Source organism: Lactuca virosa, chromosome 2, assembly GCF_052849685.1.
Source record: "Lactuca virosa cultivar CGN04683 chromosome 2, Lactuca_virosa_CGN04683_v6, whole genome shotgun sequence".
Lineage (NCBI taxonomy): Eukaryota > Viridiplantae > Streptophyta > Magnoliopsida > Asterales > Asteraceae > Lactuca > Lactuca virosa.
Genome location: NC_136427.1, coordinates 179635552 through 179653798, shown reverse-complemented (window position 1 = coordinate 179653798; position 18247 = coordinate 179635552).

The following is an 18247-nucleotide window of genomic DNA, read 5'->3' as shown; positions in this document are numbered from 1 at the left end:
ACAACGGTTGGACTCAAACAAGAGCTACGCAATAGAGTTAAACCTATCCTTCTAAAATTATCTAATCTCAGTAGTATGTAACCAAGCGCATTCATCCACTAGTCAATTGGTACTAATAAAAATTCCTAAAAGCACAAAGCACACAACATTCAAGCATCAAGCAATTCAAATCAGAACACAACCTAAATCGACCATCCTATCAGATAACTTATCTCATACTAGCGTGTAGATCTATAAAATCATACAATAGGCACAAAAAGGCATATCTCCTAGCATTATATCATGCAATCCTAATCAGATCATTAACCATATTCTAGCATGCAATTCTCATATCATAGCGTAAAACATATAACATGTATGGATATTTTGGGAAGACTTACTTGAGCTCGGCTAATTGCACGCATCACACCCCTTTCTTTTATTAAATCCCTTAATTAAAATGTTTCTCTTTATGGGAAATCTACCAAATCCTCGATTTGAGTTCAGGCACACCCGAGAGTATGCCCGAATCCCTCAAACCAAGGCTCTGATAGCAACTTGTAACATCCCAAATTTTCTAGATAAAAATTTTCATTTCAAACATCCAATAGTCATGACAAAATAACCAAAAGTGTATCATAATGAAAATAATATAAGAGTACAAATCCCATAAATCAAGTAAATATGGAAAAAAACATGGGCAGAAGCGGTGCGATCAAGTCGTGCCTTTCCTTTTCTAGCTGGAGGTACCTGAAACATAAACTGAAAACCGTAAGCACAAAGATTAGTGAGATGCCCCTAAAATTCCCCATAGCGTACATACATAATAGTCAAAGCATAATTGGGTGTATTTCAACCCCTTCGGTCTCTTTCAACCAATACTGGGTATATTTCAACCCCTTCGGTCTCTTTCAACCAGTACTGGGTATATTTCAACCCCTTAAGTCTCTTTCAACCAATACTAGGTATATTTCAACCCCTTCAGTCTCTTTCAACCGGTACTCGGTATATTCCAACCCCTTCGGTCTCTTTCAACCGGTATCGGGTCTATTTAACCCCTACATCTAGCATATAATTATGACAATAAGAGTCACAAAAACATCAAGCATATATAGGCATAACAAGTAATTGTCACGAAGACAATTATCATCCTACAAACATAATCTAGTGGGCCGACATTGGTGCCTTCAACCCACGGATAAGTGAAGGAAACTCACCTCAGACTGAAGATATCAAATCACACTTAAGCTGCTGACTCGTGAAATCCTCTCACTAAATCACAAGTAATAAAACCATAATTAGATATTAGGTCAATAACCCAACCAGAGCGTCCAAACCCTGAATCTTGACTTTAAGGGAAAAAGGCTGCTTTTCCTTCCCCTTATTGGGGCTAACATACCAAGGCCCAAATCCAAACTAGCCCAAAAGTCCAAAACGACATTCTAAGTTCAATATAGGCTCAAATCCATAAAGGCCTAACTAAGAATAAACTATGATCCAACTAGGTACCAAAACCTTAAATCCCAAGATGGTCTGAAAGTAAAAGCCCAAAACCCCTTTACGTGAGTACACTAAGAGTACCCTCAGTACGACCGACATACTCGGATGCTTCACTATATCGGGAACCCAGGCGCGTACGCTCAACGTACATTTGCGTACGCCCTAGTTGGCCACTTTCCCATTTTAAGGTCTTAATTAATTGAGACCTAACGTCCAACTTCAGATCTATCCTCCTTAAGACATCCTAAACAATAAAGTTGGCAACTTTATACCTTTGCATGTCTTAATGAGACTCAAGTCATGGATTTAACACTCTCCTTCCATTAAGTGGTCACTAACTCATGCATGGTTGATATACAACCACCAAGTTACAAGCTTCATGGCTCAATGGACCTCAAAACAACAAAAGGGACGTCTTATAACATCAGGAGTAGCATTTACTCATAAGAGTTCATCCATGGGACCAAAATATGCTAAATTCTTCCCCAAACTTAGATCTAAACATAGTAACATCTCTCCACCTTGTAACATTTATTATGTGTAGGGGCTTTATTGTAATTTTCTTATTCCTACATTCCTTTGTTGTAAATTTTGTATTTGTATATAGTTTCCTCCTGTTGTATAGGAGATCATTCGATTCAATTTCATTGTCATGGTATCAGAGCATTAAAGCCCTCTCTGTTCATCTCCTGCTTTCTCTCCCTGCCCTATCCCTTCTGTCCGTTCTTCTTCTTCTATTCTTCCCTTATTCTTCCATGGCGAGCACCTCTGATGCTTCAATTCTGTTGAATACCTTGATGCATATGATAACAATCAAACTTAACTCCACTAATTATTTGTTGTGGAAGAATCAGATGAACCCTATTTTAACTTTTCATGATCTGTTCTCTCACGTCGATGGCTCCCTCCTGTACCCACCCCGCACCATCACTGTTAGAGACAAAGCAGTTGTGAACCCGAAATTCTCGTCCTGGGTCAGTGCTGATCAACGGTGCATCACCATTCTCCAAGCGTCGTTATCGGAGGAAGCGATCATTGTTATTGTGGGGATGTCCATTGCTAGACAGATATGGGTAGCCCTTGAACAAGCTTATGGAAACTCTTCAATTGAAAGGGTTCATAACCTCCTTGATCAGCTTTGTTTGATCTAGAAGGGAACCAAGATTGTTGCTGAATTTTGGGCGTGCTTTCAAAGCCCTGTGTGACCAGTTGGCTGCAATTGGGTTCCCTGTTGATAAAGATGAACAATTGCACTGGTTTTTATGCGGCCTCGATCCTGTCTTTGAGACGTTCTCCACTACCGTTCGTTCAAGCAAACCTGCGCCGTCCTTCGCAGACTTACTTGCTCGGGATGAAATCCACGAGTTATTTATTAGGGCTTTTCATCACTCCGCCACACCCCCAGTTTCCTTCAGGGCTAATTTTGGATGACTTATGTCCACTTCTGGAACTCATGGGGGTCATGGATCTTATCATGGTGCTAACAATGGTGGGTCTCGCAGTGTTCGTAAAAATCGGGGTGGTAGACACAGTCCCCATTGTCAATTATGTCACACCAATGATCACTATGCCAACACGTGTCCCGATCTTAAGAAATTTGCTGCTGGGATTGAAGAGAAGGATAACGACTTAGCCTCTGCCTTCAGTGCCATGTATCTTCTTCAACCCCTGATTGGTTCGTTGACTCTGGTGAAACTGACCACATGACCTCTACTAGTCACTCGGTCTCCGATGATTCATCCACCATATGTAACGAATCTGTTACGTTTGGTAATGGCAAGTCCCTCCCTGTCACTCACAAAGGGCACTCAATCGTCAATCGAAATAAATGTTTTAATGACATCTTGGTTGTCCCAAATCTCACTCACAACCTGTTATCTATCACCAAAATAACTAAAGATAACTTGGTTGATGTCTTACTTTATTACCCTTCCTTTTCCATTCGGGACCGTCACACCAAACACGTTCTGCCCAGCAGAAGTTGTTAGAATGGTCTCTATGTTCTCCACCCAAGCCATCAAGCGTTTGTGTCTCATTCAAACCCCAAAGCATCGTTTGAAGTATGGCATTCCCGCTTGGGCCATGCTAATTTTGATCTTATTACCTCTTTACAAAAACTTGGTTATCTTGTTGTGAATGCACTTTCACCTAAACCGGGCTTATGTTCCCCGTGTCAACTTGCTAAAAGTCAACGGTTACCGCTTGACATAAATAAAACTCGTGCCTTAAATTTATTAGATCTTGTTCATTGTGATCTATAGGGCCCCTCCCCGGTTACTTCAAACGATAGTTATAGATATTATATCGTATTCGTTGATGACCATTCTCTATTTTCTTGGTTGTACCCCCTAAAGGAAAAATCTGAATTTTCACGTGTTTTAGCGAGTTTCATGTAAATGGTACAAACTCAATTTTCCCAAAAAATCAAAATCTTTCAAAGTGACGGGGGCACCGAATTTCTTAATAACCAAGTCAAGTAAACTCTTGAAGAAAATGGCACCCTACATTAGCCCTCATGCTCGTAAACTCCGTAACAAAATAAATGGGCCGAACGAAAACATTGTCACGTCGTTGAAACAGGTTTGGCAATGATGTTTAATGCCCACCTACCCTCAAGTTGTTGGGTTGATTCCTTTTCATCGGTCGTCTTCATCATTAACAGACTACCCACTAAAGTTCTTTATGGGAAATCTCCATTTGAGATAGTGCATTCCACACCACCAAATTACTCAACATTTAGGGCTTTTGGGTGTCAGGTCTTTCCTTACCTACGTGATTACTCGGAAAACAAACTTGCACCATGTAGTATACTGTGTGTTTTTATTGGATATAGTCCCATGTACAAAGGCTATTGGTGCCTTGATCTTGCCACATCTCGGATATATGTTTCCCGACATGCTATTGGAAACATTTAGGGCTTTTGGGTGTCGGGTCTTTCCTTACCTACGTGATTACTCGGAAAAAAAACTTGCACCACGTAGTATACCGTGTATTTTTATTGGATATAGTCCCATGTACAAATGTTCATGACAAAGAATGTGCTTAAATAAAGTGTAAACCCTAAAAATTAGGGTTTGACCATGACTGACGTACGCCTAGCGTACGCATGGGTACGCCCCACGTACCTGGGTGACATCCTGCCTCATGCAATCCTTTGGAGTACGTCCAACGTACCTTATGTACGCCCAACGTACTCAGGCCCAAATGTCTAAACAAAAAGGAAATGAAATACTTTAACATTTACCTGGCATATCGGGCGTTACACTGGAACAATAATCAAATAGAGTATTCATAAAATAGATGATTTAAAAAGTATACCCATATAGAGTTACGTTCGGGTTTAAGTTTTACTCTACGTGAAATAAGAATTGAATAGATTATTCATCAGAAATTAGACAGAGTATTCACAAGGGTAGGCTTCTAAACCCACTTTTTGAATACTTTTTCTCATATGTGAACATGTATTATAGGATTGTATGTTTAAGAAAAATTCGGCAACATTTCCTCTTAGCTCCGAAGTATATATAAATATATGCTCGAAGAATAAAGAGAAAATGACAAATGAATATGTCATAAACAAACAATCATCTAATATATGGTCACATCCTAAATGAGCTAAAGTATTCAAAAAGCAGCCTCACAACGAGGACAACCTGAAATTAATTTCTAAATCAATTTCCGGCGGGTATTCCTAAGCTTATGATGATTAAAATGAAGATACATAAACGAATAGAATCGTAGTTGTTACTTATCACATCTTACTTTTTGATATGTATATTTTTTTTATAGAATCTTACTGGTGTTTTAATTTTTCTATTTTAACATTGTACCTTAAACATTATATACCTTTTTCAATTATGGCATTGCACTTTTTCATATATTTTTATTTATAACATTTTACTTATATTGTTTTTTCTATTATAGTATTGAATTTTAGATGACATTGTGAATTATAGCATCCTACTTTTTTTTAATTATAACATTGTACTTTATAGGACATTATGTTTTATAGCATCCTAATTTTTTTTTTAATTATAGCATTAAATGGAATTATGAATTATAGCATTGTAACACCTGATTCAGGTATTTGATCTTTTATGCTTTTGATTCAATTAAAGATGTAAAACCTCAAATAATAGGTGGTCACGACGTGAGGAAGGAAGCCTCACGACGTGGCCATCAATGCAGAAATGTGTGCCATCCTTGCACGTTACGATGTGCCCCACAGGTGGTCACGACGTGATGACGGGTTAACCATAATTCCATTTTATACGCCCTATTTAAAGGAAATGAGGGGCTAGGGTTTACACACCCTCAGCCTTCATCACCTCCATCGTGCCTAAATCGAAGTTAGCTTCCTTTGAGACCTTGAAGAGCCTTTTTAGTGGTTTTTAGCTCATTGTTGAAGAAGAAGGCTCTTGTGGTGTATTACTTTGGCAAGCAAGTTTCCTCCTCACTACCTTGTTTTGTTTCTAGACCTTTATAAGTCCTAACTTGCCTTTCTCATTTAATGTGACAACCCGAAATTTTCATTTGTATAAACTCCGCAGTCAAGCACATCAAAAAAAAATAGTCAAATTCATCCCAGTACATTTTTGGCCGGTTTTAAGTCCGTTTGGGTGTTTTTATTTTAATTTTCGTCAAACGATCAAATAAATGGAAGTACCCGTTAGGAGTGTTGTGAAACAAATAAACGATTAACACCTTGACTAGGTATTTACGGCCAAACAAGGGAGTTTGGGCAGTAAACTCCCTTTGACCGTGGACTCATGCATATAGCATGAGTTTACCCTTCATTCTTTCACTTTTCACTTCCTAGTTCAAGAACACCCAAGTTTTTCTCTCAACTATCATAAGATCATCTCTTCAAATCCGCCAAAATGTAAGTGTTTCCTTCCTAGATTCGAACATGCAACACTTAATCTAGTGCTTTTACATCATTTCATCCATGGATTCTTCATTTTTTTCGTAGATCTTCAAGTGTTCTTCAAAACACCAAGAACACACACTAGTGTTCTTGGCCCTTAAACACTCCTACAAGCCTCATATAAGTAAGTATACTCCTCCTAGCTAGTTATTTGCGTAATATACTTGTTAATCCATGGGACAATCATCAAGATCCCCAAGAACATATGTGTTTACGGTTTGGGGATCTCCTAAAACCGTAAACACCCCCAAATGGGGTTTAGGTGCCCCTAACACCTTCTATGGCTTGTATAAAGGACTAGAACCTTGCATGCATGAGCTAGAAACACCAAAACACTGAATAGTTGGGTAACCATGAGTTTACGGCCGTAAACTCATGGGTTTACGACCGTAAACACATGTGTTTACGACCGTAAACTCCCAAGGAGTGGTCCAAGGAACGTAAACTCCAACAAAGGGGCATTTCGAGCCCTAGTCACGTCCTAAGCCTTGGATTCGAGTCTAGCTTACTTCCTTGTGTGGTGTAGGACCTTAAAACACCCAATAACACCATTGCCATGAGTTTACGGCCGTAAACTCATGGGGGAAATGGTCCCAGAACCGTAAACCCATATGGTGCTACCATATGGGGAGTAAACTCCAATGTGAGGCCGTACTCTCTTAAAATGCAACCCTTAGCACTCCTAGCACTTGAAACAAAGTGTTTTCATGTAATTGAGTGTCTTTACTTACTTAATTAGTTATTTAATGACTAATTAGATACATACATGTATCATTGCATGCTCAATAGGATCCGCGTGTATGTTCAAGTCCTCACTTGACACTTAGCATCCTATACTACCCGTTCATCCGAATCACCCACTTCAGGTGAGTTCATACCCCTTAATCAACCTTTTTAAATGATTTTAAATGCTTTTATGGGGGGAATACAAGTTGAACTATAAATTTATTATATCAACCATATGTGATTAATAACTGTATAGCAAAAAGATTTCTGCGTGTTAAACTGTTTTATCCAGCTAAAGGTTTCCAAATATTGTTTTCAAATCTCTTTTAAAGTACCAAAATCTCTTTTAAATTACCAAGCTTTTTATCAAAGTCTTTTAAACTTATATTCTTGATAGAATCATGTCTATATAGATATAGTTATATAAGTAGGGTTTGAAGGACTTAGGACTGATAACCTACTTTATTTCCTGTTCCTTGTTTGGTTGTGGACTTAGAGCATCCGGTTATTTGTCCGAGTGTCGTTGAAGTCCTAGTTATATATTATGTATATCTGGTTAGATGTTATTACTCTTAGTCCAGTTCAACACCTTTGGGTAGCAAAGACATCTAGTTAACCTCTCGAGTAAACTATAATAGGTATAGTTTAGAAACCAACCATGACTTTCATGAAGGAGAACTTAGTTATATCTATATTCTAGGAACTTGTACTTATAGTAACAAGAAAGGTATAAAGAAATCAAAACACGAGATACATCCTCATGATGCGGATTTCACCGTTGTCGAGTGGTAACCAGAGTCTCCTGGAGGGAGAGCGGGCATTGTGTGTATAGATCTATACGGGACAGACCATCCCACATCCTGACTGCTAGCTACAGTCCCGGCCGACCAAGCCAAGGGGTGACAAATGTCACATTCATTTTGACGCCAGCAGGTCGTCGTGTTTACATCCGTCAATCAGTATGGTTACGAGTATCTTTACATTTACCTTATAATTCATGGCCTTAAGGTAATAAGTGTTATCACGGTATTTTTCTACATATAAAACCCTCATAATATATTTTCCTAGTTATACACTAGGCCTCATATTAAACCTTTAAACTGACCTACTAAGGATTAAAGGTTAACTTAGATTCTCCGAGGTGTATTGTGCATTTAATACCGCCTGGAGTCTGTATTTCATTAAATTAGACTCTCTGAGGCGTATTGTTCATTTAATACTGCCTGGAGTCTGTATTTCATTAACTTAGACTCTCCGAGGCGTATTGTTCATTTAATACCGCTTGGAGTCTATATTTCATTCAATTAGACTCTCCGAGGCGTATTGTTCATTTAATACCGCCTGGAGTCTGTATTTCATTAACTTAGACTCTCCGAGGCGTATTGTTCATTTAATACAGCTTGGAGTCTATATTTCATTCAATTAGACTCTCCGAGGCGTATTGTTCATTTAATACCGCCTGGAGTCTGTATTTCATTAACTTAGACTCTCTGAGGCGTATTGTTTATTTAATACCGCTTGGAGTCTATATTTCATTCAATTAGACTCTCCGAGGCGTATTGTTCATTTAATACTACCTGGAGTCTGCATTTTCCTTCTTTAGACTCCCCGAGGTATATTGTTCATTTAATACTACCTGGAGTTTGTACTGTCTTCCTTTATAAACAGCAACATCATTTCTGAAGAAAAGTATTATTTTCCCTATTACTTTTACTTGTGACCTTCTCAAATAATTATTAAAAGTATAAACTATATCTTGATAATGATAGTTACTTTTGGGGAAAAATACTCCTTAAACATAAAACAATTGGGTCTTGGTAGAAGACTACTTTTATTAGAAAATATAGGATTTTCTGGAAAGGATTCCAATACTCCGTAAACTCAAATCACCATCATCTTGTGAGATTATTTTGAAGAAAAACATGTATTTATATCAATGTCATTAAATACTTATGAACTCACCAGCATTAAAATGCTGATACTCGCTTTTAAAATAACTTGTATTCTCAGGTCATCAGTAGACAGGTACACTCCGGGAGCTTTTGCGAAGTCAGCCTAGTACCAAGCTGCAGCTTATGTTATTTCCTATATCTAGTTTTGATGTTGTTGTTAAATGTAACCTATGTAAAATTATTACTATTAATGCAATGGTTGTTGTACTTTGATTACTATACTGCATATGTTGTGATACTTGACATGACGTCCTCCACCCCAGAACGTTTCTGCCGTTCCGGTTTTGGGGTGTGACAGATTGGTATCAGAGCATTGTTTATAGTGAGCTCAGTATATCAAATCATAAAAGATATACAACCTATAAATACAATGGGATAAAATACTCTGACCAAGAATTATACTTTAAAATATAACCATATTTTACAAAAGTATAAGAACATCCAAAATATAAAAGCCCGAACAAGTATCACAAGAAGAACAAGAATAAAAGTCTTTGGATGTTGAGCATTACCGTCAAACCTGGGCAGTTATGTAATCGTAAGCTGGAATAAATGTAACCTGATCAACTACATTTATTCGAGATGCGACTAACGTGTGCTTGGGAGTGATGGTGGTGTTGCAATGAATCTGAAACTTACCAAATAGGAATGCTAGAGCCAAACATAAAGTTAAAATACTATAGGAGTATTTTAGGATACTAAAAGACTCGCAATAAACCCAAAAAGCATGTTCAGAAGTTAGGAATCAAACATGTAATTAAAATACTATAGGGGTACTTTAGGAACCATAAATAACCTTGCGTGAAAACTAAAAGAGATCGTTATTGATAGACCTATGATTACAGAGTGTATACTCCCAAGGTTATATATAGTGAGGATCTCATAGGCTAAGAATGTGTAGTTTCGCTCTACTTCCTTTTCCTTGTTTGGATGTGGATATAGGGTAGTATCACGTATTCGAAGGCCTATCAGATCTAAGTTATATATGATTTGTGTACACTATGTAAGTGTACCCGGACTCGATATGGATCACCCAGTAAAATATTTTAATAATCTCTTAAGATTCTTTAGACATTCCCATTCTCGCACAAACCCCTTTAGGAAACCTTATCCACTTCAGTAATCAGCAAAGGAGTCGATAAAGACCCATAAGAGGTTCATTGAGAAAGATTTCCATGTAGGAAATAAATGAATAGGGACGAGGCTATTGAAATCACCATGTGCCTATACCTTTTTGGGACATCGGTGGGAAATTCGCCTGAACTTCCGAGATTCTAGTCATCCATTATGAAGTGATGACACTCAGAGTCAGAATCAGAAGTAAGGCGGAGCAGAAATTCAATATGTCTACGAGAGCGGAGAACCCTATATAGATACCTGAAGGAAACCAACACTTGTCCCAGTCAGGAATAAGAGGTGGACAGAGGGAGCCAATGCATGGAGCCCGAGAAGTGTTTCTACCTCCTTAACGTCATGCTAATAACCCATAAAATAATACAATTTAGTGAGCTAGTGATTACACTGCTCACACTATGTGCTAGGCAAATCGTCTTGCCCGTCGCGATTAATATAAATAGATCGGATCACAAAACCTCGATTGAGAGTGTTTAGCCATAAGTTTTCATGAGCCTTTCCTACCGTGATCTTCGTTCCGAACTTCTCTCGAATCTTTTCAAAGCCGGAGAGTGAACCTCTCCAATATAAAGATAACTTAGTAGGAACGACACCCCTTTTATGGCTTTCTGATACACATACTCCTACTCTGTTACCCAAACTGCATCATAGGGATGTAGGTCGACGCTCAGATAACCATAAATTAAGGCGCGGGAAAAATTATGCCTATCATAGTAAGGAAAGATACGTCTAGGGTTAACCATCGTTCCTCATCGGCTTGTGTTCCTTTTCGTGTAGGAAAAACCATGCCTCCAAAGAAACGTAACCAACCCGTTGGTAAGTCATCGATTCTTCAAATCGATGAAGCTACGTTTCAAGCTACAGTTTCAGCAGCCGTAGCAGCTGTCATGGCTCACTTGAACGCTAACAACGCCAATGTTAGCAGGAGCTCTATCGGGAATCCCGATCATAGCAATGGATGGCAGCAACCAGAACCTGTGTGTAAAGCCACCCAAGAACTCCAACCTAATCCACTGAAAAGAAAGTTTGAGAACGAGGAGGGAAGTACCTCAACTCAAGGACCTTCCGAAGGGCAACGAGCTGAAGTGGTCAATGCCTCTGCCAACCCTTCTGCCTCGACACCTGGAAGACCATACCTAGGAAACCTCCCCCGCTGCCACAAGTGTAACTACCATCATCATGGTACCTGTCGAGAACTCTTTTGTGTTAGGTGCAACAGGAAAGGGCATACCGCTCGCAACTGCAGGACCCCGATTGAGTTCATTACATCAACCACCAATGTTGGGACCAGCCCAGTATCCACCTATGTGGTGAAATTGGACACTTCAAGAGGGACTGCCCAACTGAAAGAAATAACAAAGGCGCAGGAGGAGTTTAACCCTAATGCCTAGGGGAACATCAAGAACCCGGTAGAATTTTGGTACGTTTCTCAAACCTTAAGTAGCTAATCGAAAACTTAAAATAATCCATTCTAATTGTAATTACTCCCTCATTAAGGCGAAAGTCGCAGCACTGTTGTAACACTTAAAAACCCATTAGGTAAAGCTACGATGGCTTAGCATATGCGTTAAGGCCATGTATAATTGGGATTGATAGACCATGAGTGAGTGATGTTGCCTTATTTCTTGCTCCTTGTTTGGTTGTGGATTTAGGGCGGAGTCGCTCAGTCAAAAGTCCTTTTAATCTTAGTTATACATGACTAGTGTATACTAGGCGGTTATAGAGAGGCCTCGTGAGAAATCCATTCATGATAAGTACATTATTCCAAAATATCAGGACCCCTAAAGTTCAGCGTCAATCATGACGGTCAAAATATCCACGATAGTGATACCCTGGACGAAACCCTGGACGAAACCCGGGACGCTAAGAACTTGTGTGCCCTATTCAGCACATGGTCCTATCGATCTTTATTCCATATCGTGTCGATGATTGTAAATTTCGACACTACCGTCAGTCATGGCTTGACTTGGTTCAACCATGCGAGAATTCCTAGTGCTGTGTAAAAAGAACTTTCACCGTATCATGTACATCGAATAAAGGTTCTTTCGAACCTAGTGAGGAAAACCTAATGCGAACCGTCAGTCGTATCTCTCGTCCAACCTTTAGAAGTACCCAGGAGAGGGGTACCGCGTGCTGTTAACCAACCCCGTTAGACTTTAAAACCAGAAACGTAAGGCACTGCATATATTCCGGAAAACAATAACCGCCTGAGGCCTACTCAGTAGATCCCCCAGAAAGACCATTAGCACCACACAACCAGGTTCGTGAATCAAGAGAAAGAACTCATGGGATCAACTTACTACTGCTGAGTATATGCATTAGAGTGGTATATAATTTAGATCAATGAAATTTATGATGTGTGCTTCCTCCCTACTCCCTGTTCCTTGTTTGGTTGTGGGTTTGGGGTGGGGCCATACATCTGAACATCCCGTCAATCTCAATTATATACGACTTGCATACACCGAGTATTAGTGATTGAGCCGAGTATGAGGTCTACCACGAACCTTATAATAAGACCCTTCATCCTATCCCATAGAAAAAGGAGTTGGAGTCAAGAGAACCATTGTAGGTTGAGCTGCTAAAATGACCACGAATTCGAAATTTGTTGCCATCCCGGTTAAGCCAACATAGTAGCCGAATCCCTCAGTTTGAAAAAGTAACTCAAGTTGTAAGAGTCAGAAACATTGACTACAACCATCCATTCACGCCTGATCCCACAAATTAAGCATCTCACTAGTGGGCTATGAAACCTGAAGAGCTGTGACAAGTTAAACTCTGAGATGAATGGATGAGGAAATTAGAGGTTATGAGAAGCAGAATCTTATGTTGTCTAGATTTAATCTAGATAGAGAAACTCAGTAACATCGGAAGAGTAGTTGCAAGGGATACTCGCACTACTCAGGCACTTCGTCCATCCGGATACAGACGAGTAGTGCCTAGAACCCAATGCCTCCTCATGCGAGAAAAGTCATCGTCACCCTATAGACGATAGACTGCATTCTCCAAAGTTAATACTAGAATGCCAAGAACCACATGATTTCCTCTGCGACCAAGAATACTTGAGTAAAATAGACGGTAAGTTGTGTCAAGCTATATAACCCAGGTCGTAAAGAGATTGTGGACTCGAAACCGGTCTAGGTGTTAGTCGGTGGGTTATATTAGAGCACGTGCTTCCTACAAACTGGAGGGAGCAGACACAATGGAGAATGGAGCATGTCTTAGAGATTTGTTAGACTACTAGGTGTTCCAAGGAATACTATCTCTAAAGAGATAGTAGATCCACCTCCCGAGATAGTCAATCACTTCAGAAAATCTCTAAGGGCGAAGCTAGCCCCGACCAGAGGCTGCTATCCATGAAACAACAAAGCAAGTAAGAGAATGATTCTTTCCAATTAGGAATCATACTGTGAAAGCATCTATTAGACGATGACAAAAGTTGAAATTTTCTAAGCATCGTCTGGTAAAACCCTCTATCTCACTGACTTTGAGAGTTTATGTTATAAACACCTCGAGAGTCAGAAGTGCAGGTCCATTTTGCACAGGGTCGAGATAGATGCCACGTAACCAATAGATGCTAGTATATAGCCAATACCTCCAATGATCCAGAAAACCTCCGAAAACCAATCAGTAGGAAATATGAATCCGAAGACGACCTGAGCCTTCTAAGAACCAACCCAGAAGACTACACTCCAGTAAGAGAGAACTTGTGGAACTTCAGAATGGCGATCACGCCAAGTGATGATCTAACCATGTAAGTACTTTATGTTCCAAGTACTGAAACATTCTATCTTCCCAAGAACCTAGGACCATCAGGGATTCTTGATAAGAATTGGTCCAACCTCCGTCAAACCTCGACTACTTTAGGATTCCATAATTTCCATCCGAATCTATCCCACGTCTCAACATGAAAAAGTGCTTGTCCGACGTGACTCTTGTAATCCCAATCGCCGAGATCGAAATCATTGAGAGCCCCATATTCGTGTAGGAACCTATAGAGATCATGGACCGAGAGGTCAAGCAAACAAAGCAAAGCCGTATCCCGATAGTGGAGGTTCGCTGGAACGCCAAGCAAAGACCTGATTTCACTTGGGAGCGAGAGGATCTGATGAAGCTAAAGTATCGTCATCTTTTTGCTTCGCTAAATCATCTACGTGTGTGCTTGAACTTTAATTTCGGGACGAAATTCCCTCTAACGGGGGGATGATGTGACAACCCGAAATTTTCATTTGTATAAACTCCGCAGTCAAGCACATCAAAAAAAAAAAATAGTCTAATTCATCCCAGTACATTTTTGGCCGGTTTTAAGTCCGTTTGGGTGTTTTCATTTTAATTTTTGTCAAACGATCAAATAAATGGAAGTACCCGTTAGGAGTGTTGTGAAACAAATAAACGATTAACACCTTGACTAGGTGTTTATGGCCAAACAAGGGAGTTTGGGCAGTAAACTCCCTTTGACCGTGGACTCATGCATATAGCATGAGTTTACCCTTCATTCTTTCACTTTTCACTTCCTAGTTCAAGAACACCCAAGTTTTTCTCTCAACTATCATAAGATCATCTCTTCAAATCCGCCAAAATGTAAGTGTTTCCTTCCTAGATTCGAACATGCAACACCTAATCTAGTGTTTTTACATCATTTCATCCATGGATTCTTCATTTTTTTCTTAGATCTTCAAGTGTTCTTCAAAACACCAAGAACACACACTAGCGTTCTTGGCCCTTAAACACTCTTACAAGCCTCATATAAGTAAGTATACTCCTCCTTTCTAGTTATTTGCGTAGTATACTTGTTAATCCATGGGAAAATCATCAAGATCCCCAAGAACATAGGTGTTTACGGTTTGGGGATCTCCCAAAACCGTAAACACCCCCAAATGGGGTTTAGGTGCCCCTAACACCTTCTATGGCTTGTATAAAGGACTAGAACCTTGCATGCACGAGCTAGAAACACCAAAACACGGAATGGTTGGGTAACCATGAGTTTACGGCCGTAAACTCATGGGTTTACGACCGTAAACACATGTATTTACGACCGTAAACTCCCAAGGAGTGGTCCAAGGAACGTAAACTCCAACAAAGGGGCATTTCGAGCCCTAGTCACTTCCTAAGCCTTGGATTCGAGTCTAGCTTACTTCCTTGTGTGGTGTAGGACCTTAAAACACCCAATAACACCATTGCCATGAGTTTACGGCCGTAAACTCATGGGGGAAATGGTCCCAGAACCGTAAACCCATATGGTGCTACCATATGGGGAGTAAACTCCAATGTGAGGCCATACTCTCTTAAGATGCAACCCTTAACACTCCTAGCACTTGAAACAAAGTGTTTTCGTGTAATTGAGTGTCTTTACTTGCTTAATTAGTTATTTAATGACTAATTAGATACATAAATGTATCATTGCATGCTCAATAGGATCCGCGTGTATGTTCAAGTCCTCACTTGACACATAGCATCCTATACCACCCGTTCATCCGAATCACCCACTTCAGGTGAGTTCATACCCCTTAATCAACCTTTTTAAATGATTTTAAATGCTTTTATGGGGGGGGGGGGGAATACAAGTTGAACTATAAAGTTATTATATCAACCATATGTGATTAATAACTGTATAGCAAAAAGATTTCTGCGTGTTAAACTGTTTTATCCAGCTAATGGTTTCCAAATATTGTTTTCAAATCTCTTTTAAAGTACCAAAATCTCTTTTAAAGTACCAAAATCTCTTTTAAATTACCAAGCTTTTTATCAAAGTCTTTTAAACTTATATTCTTGATAGAATCATGTCTATATAGATATAGTTATATAAGTAGGGTTTGAAGGACTTAGGACTGATAACCTGGTTTATTTCCTGTTCCTTGTTTGGTTGTGGACTTAGAGCATCCGGTTATTTGTCCGAGTGTCATTGAAGTCCTCGTTATATATTATGTATATCTGGTTAGATGTTATTACTCTTATTCCAGTTCAACACCTTTGGGTAGCAAAGACATCTAGTTAACCTCTCGAGTAAACTATAATAGGTATAGTTTAGAAACCAACCATGACTTTCATGAAGAAGAACTTAGTTATATCTATATTCTAGGAACTTGTACTTATAGTAACAAGAAAGGTATAAAGAAATCAAAACACGAGATACATCCTCATGACGCGGATTTCACCGTTGTCGAGTGGTAACCAGAGTCTCCTGGAGGGAGAGCAGGCATTGTGTGTATAGATCTATACGGGACAGACCATCCCACATCCTGACTGGTAGCTACAGTCCCGACCGACCAAGCCAAAGGGTGACAAATGTCACATTCATTTCGACGCCAGCAGGTCATCGTGTTTACATCCGTCAATCAGTATGGTTACGAGTATCTTTACATTTACCTTATAATTCATGGCCTTAAGGTAATAAGTGTTATCACGGTATTTTTCTACATATAAAACCCTCATAATATATTTTACTAGTTATACACTAGGCCTCATATTAAACCTTTAAACTGACCTACTAAGGATTAAAGGTTAACTTAGACTCTCCGAGGCGTATTGTTCATTTAATACCGCCTAGAGTCTGTATTTCATTAAATTAGACTCTCCGAGGCGTATTGTTCATTTAATACCGCCTGGAGTCTATATTTCATTAACTTAGACTCTCCGAGGCGTATTGTTCATTTAATACCGCTTGGAGTCTATATTTCATTCAATTAGACTCTCCGAGGCGTATTGTTCATTTAATACTACCTGGAGTCTGAATTTTTCTTCTTTAGACTCCCCGAGGTATATTGTTCATTTAATACTACTTGGAGTTTGTATTGTCTTCCTTTATAAACAGCAACGTCATTGCTGAAGAAAAGTATTATTTTCCCTATTACTTTTACTTGTGACCTTCTCAAATAATTATTAAAAGTATAAACTATATCTTGATAATGATAGTTACTTTTGTGGAAAAATACTCCTTAAATATAAAACAATTGGGTCTTGGTAGAAGACTACTTTTATTAGAAAATATAGGATTTTCTGGAAAGGATTCCAATACTCCGTAAACTCAAATCACCATCATCTAGTGAGATTATTTTGAAGAAAAACATGTATTTATATCAATGTCATTAAATACTTATGAACTCACCAGCATTAAAATGCTGATACTTGCTTTTAAAATAACTTGTATTCTCAGGTCATCAGTAGACAGGTACACTCCGGGAGCTTTTGCGAAGTCAGCCTAGTACCAAGCTGCAACTTATGTTATTTCCTATATCTACTTTTGATGTTGTTGTTAAATGTAACCTATGTAAAATTATTACTATTAATGCAATGGTGGTTGTACTTTGATTACTATACTACATATGTTGTGATACTTGACATGACGTCCTCCACCCCAGAACGTTTCCGCCGTTCCGGTTTTGGGGTATGACATTTAAGCATGCTAGATCCAAGTTTTATTCACTTTTCTTCATGGTTGGGTTGGGTAGCGTGCATGGGATCCACAAAGTTTACAACTTTATGGATCATTAAGGCCTTTTATTCAACATAGATCTTAGATCTAAGGTTTGGTGGTAGTTTGGACCTAGGGTTGCTGATAACCCCTGAAACATGTTGTTAATCCATTAGGTTTGTTGTTAGCTCACTAGGATTGTCGATAATTCCCAGGGTTGCTGATAACCCATAGTTGTTTGTTACGTTGTGTTGTACGTTTATTTTGGGTAGGAATCGCTAACATTTGTCCTTATAGTTGTGGATTAATATGTTTCAGGTACTTCAGATGATCATGAAAATGCGAAGGCTTGACTGTACACTCCGACTTGTAGATTTTTATGATTTCTCATTTTGATATTATGACTGGGATGATTGTATTTGATGTACCTGGGATTCTATTGACTTGGTTTTTATGTTATTTGGGATTTTTCTATAATTAAAAATGAAAAAATTTGTGGTAAAAATCAAGATGTTACAAGTTCGTATCAGAGCCCTGGTTTGAGTGAATTGGATGAACATTCATGGGATTCCAGACTCAAACTAAGGATCTGAAAGTTTTATAAAAGCCTTTTTAGAATAA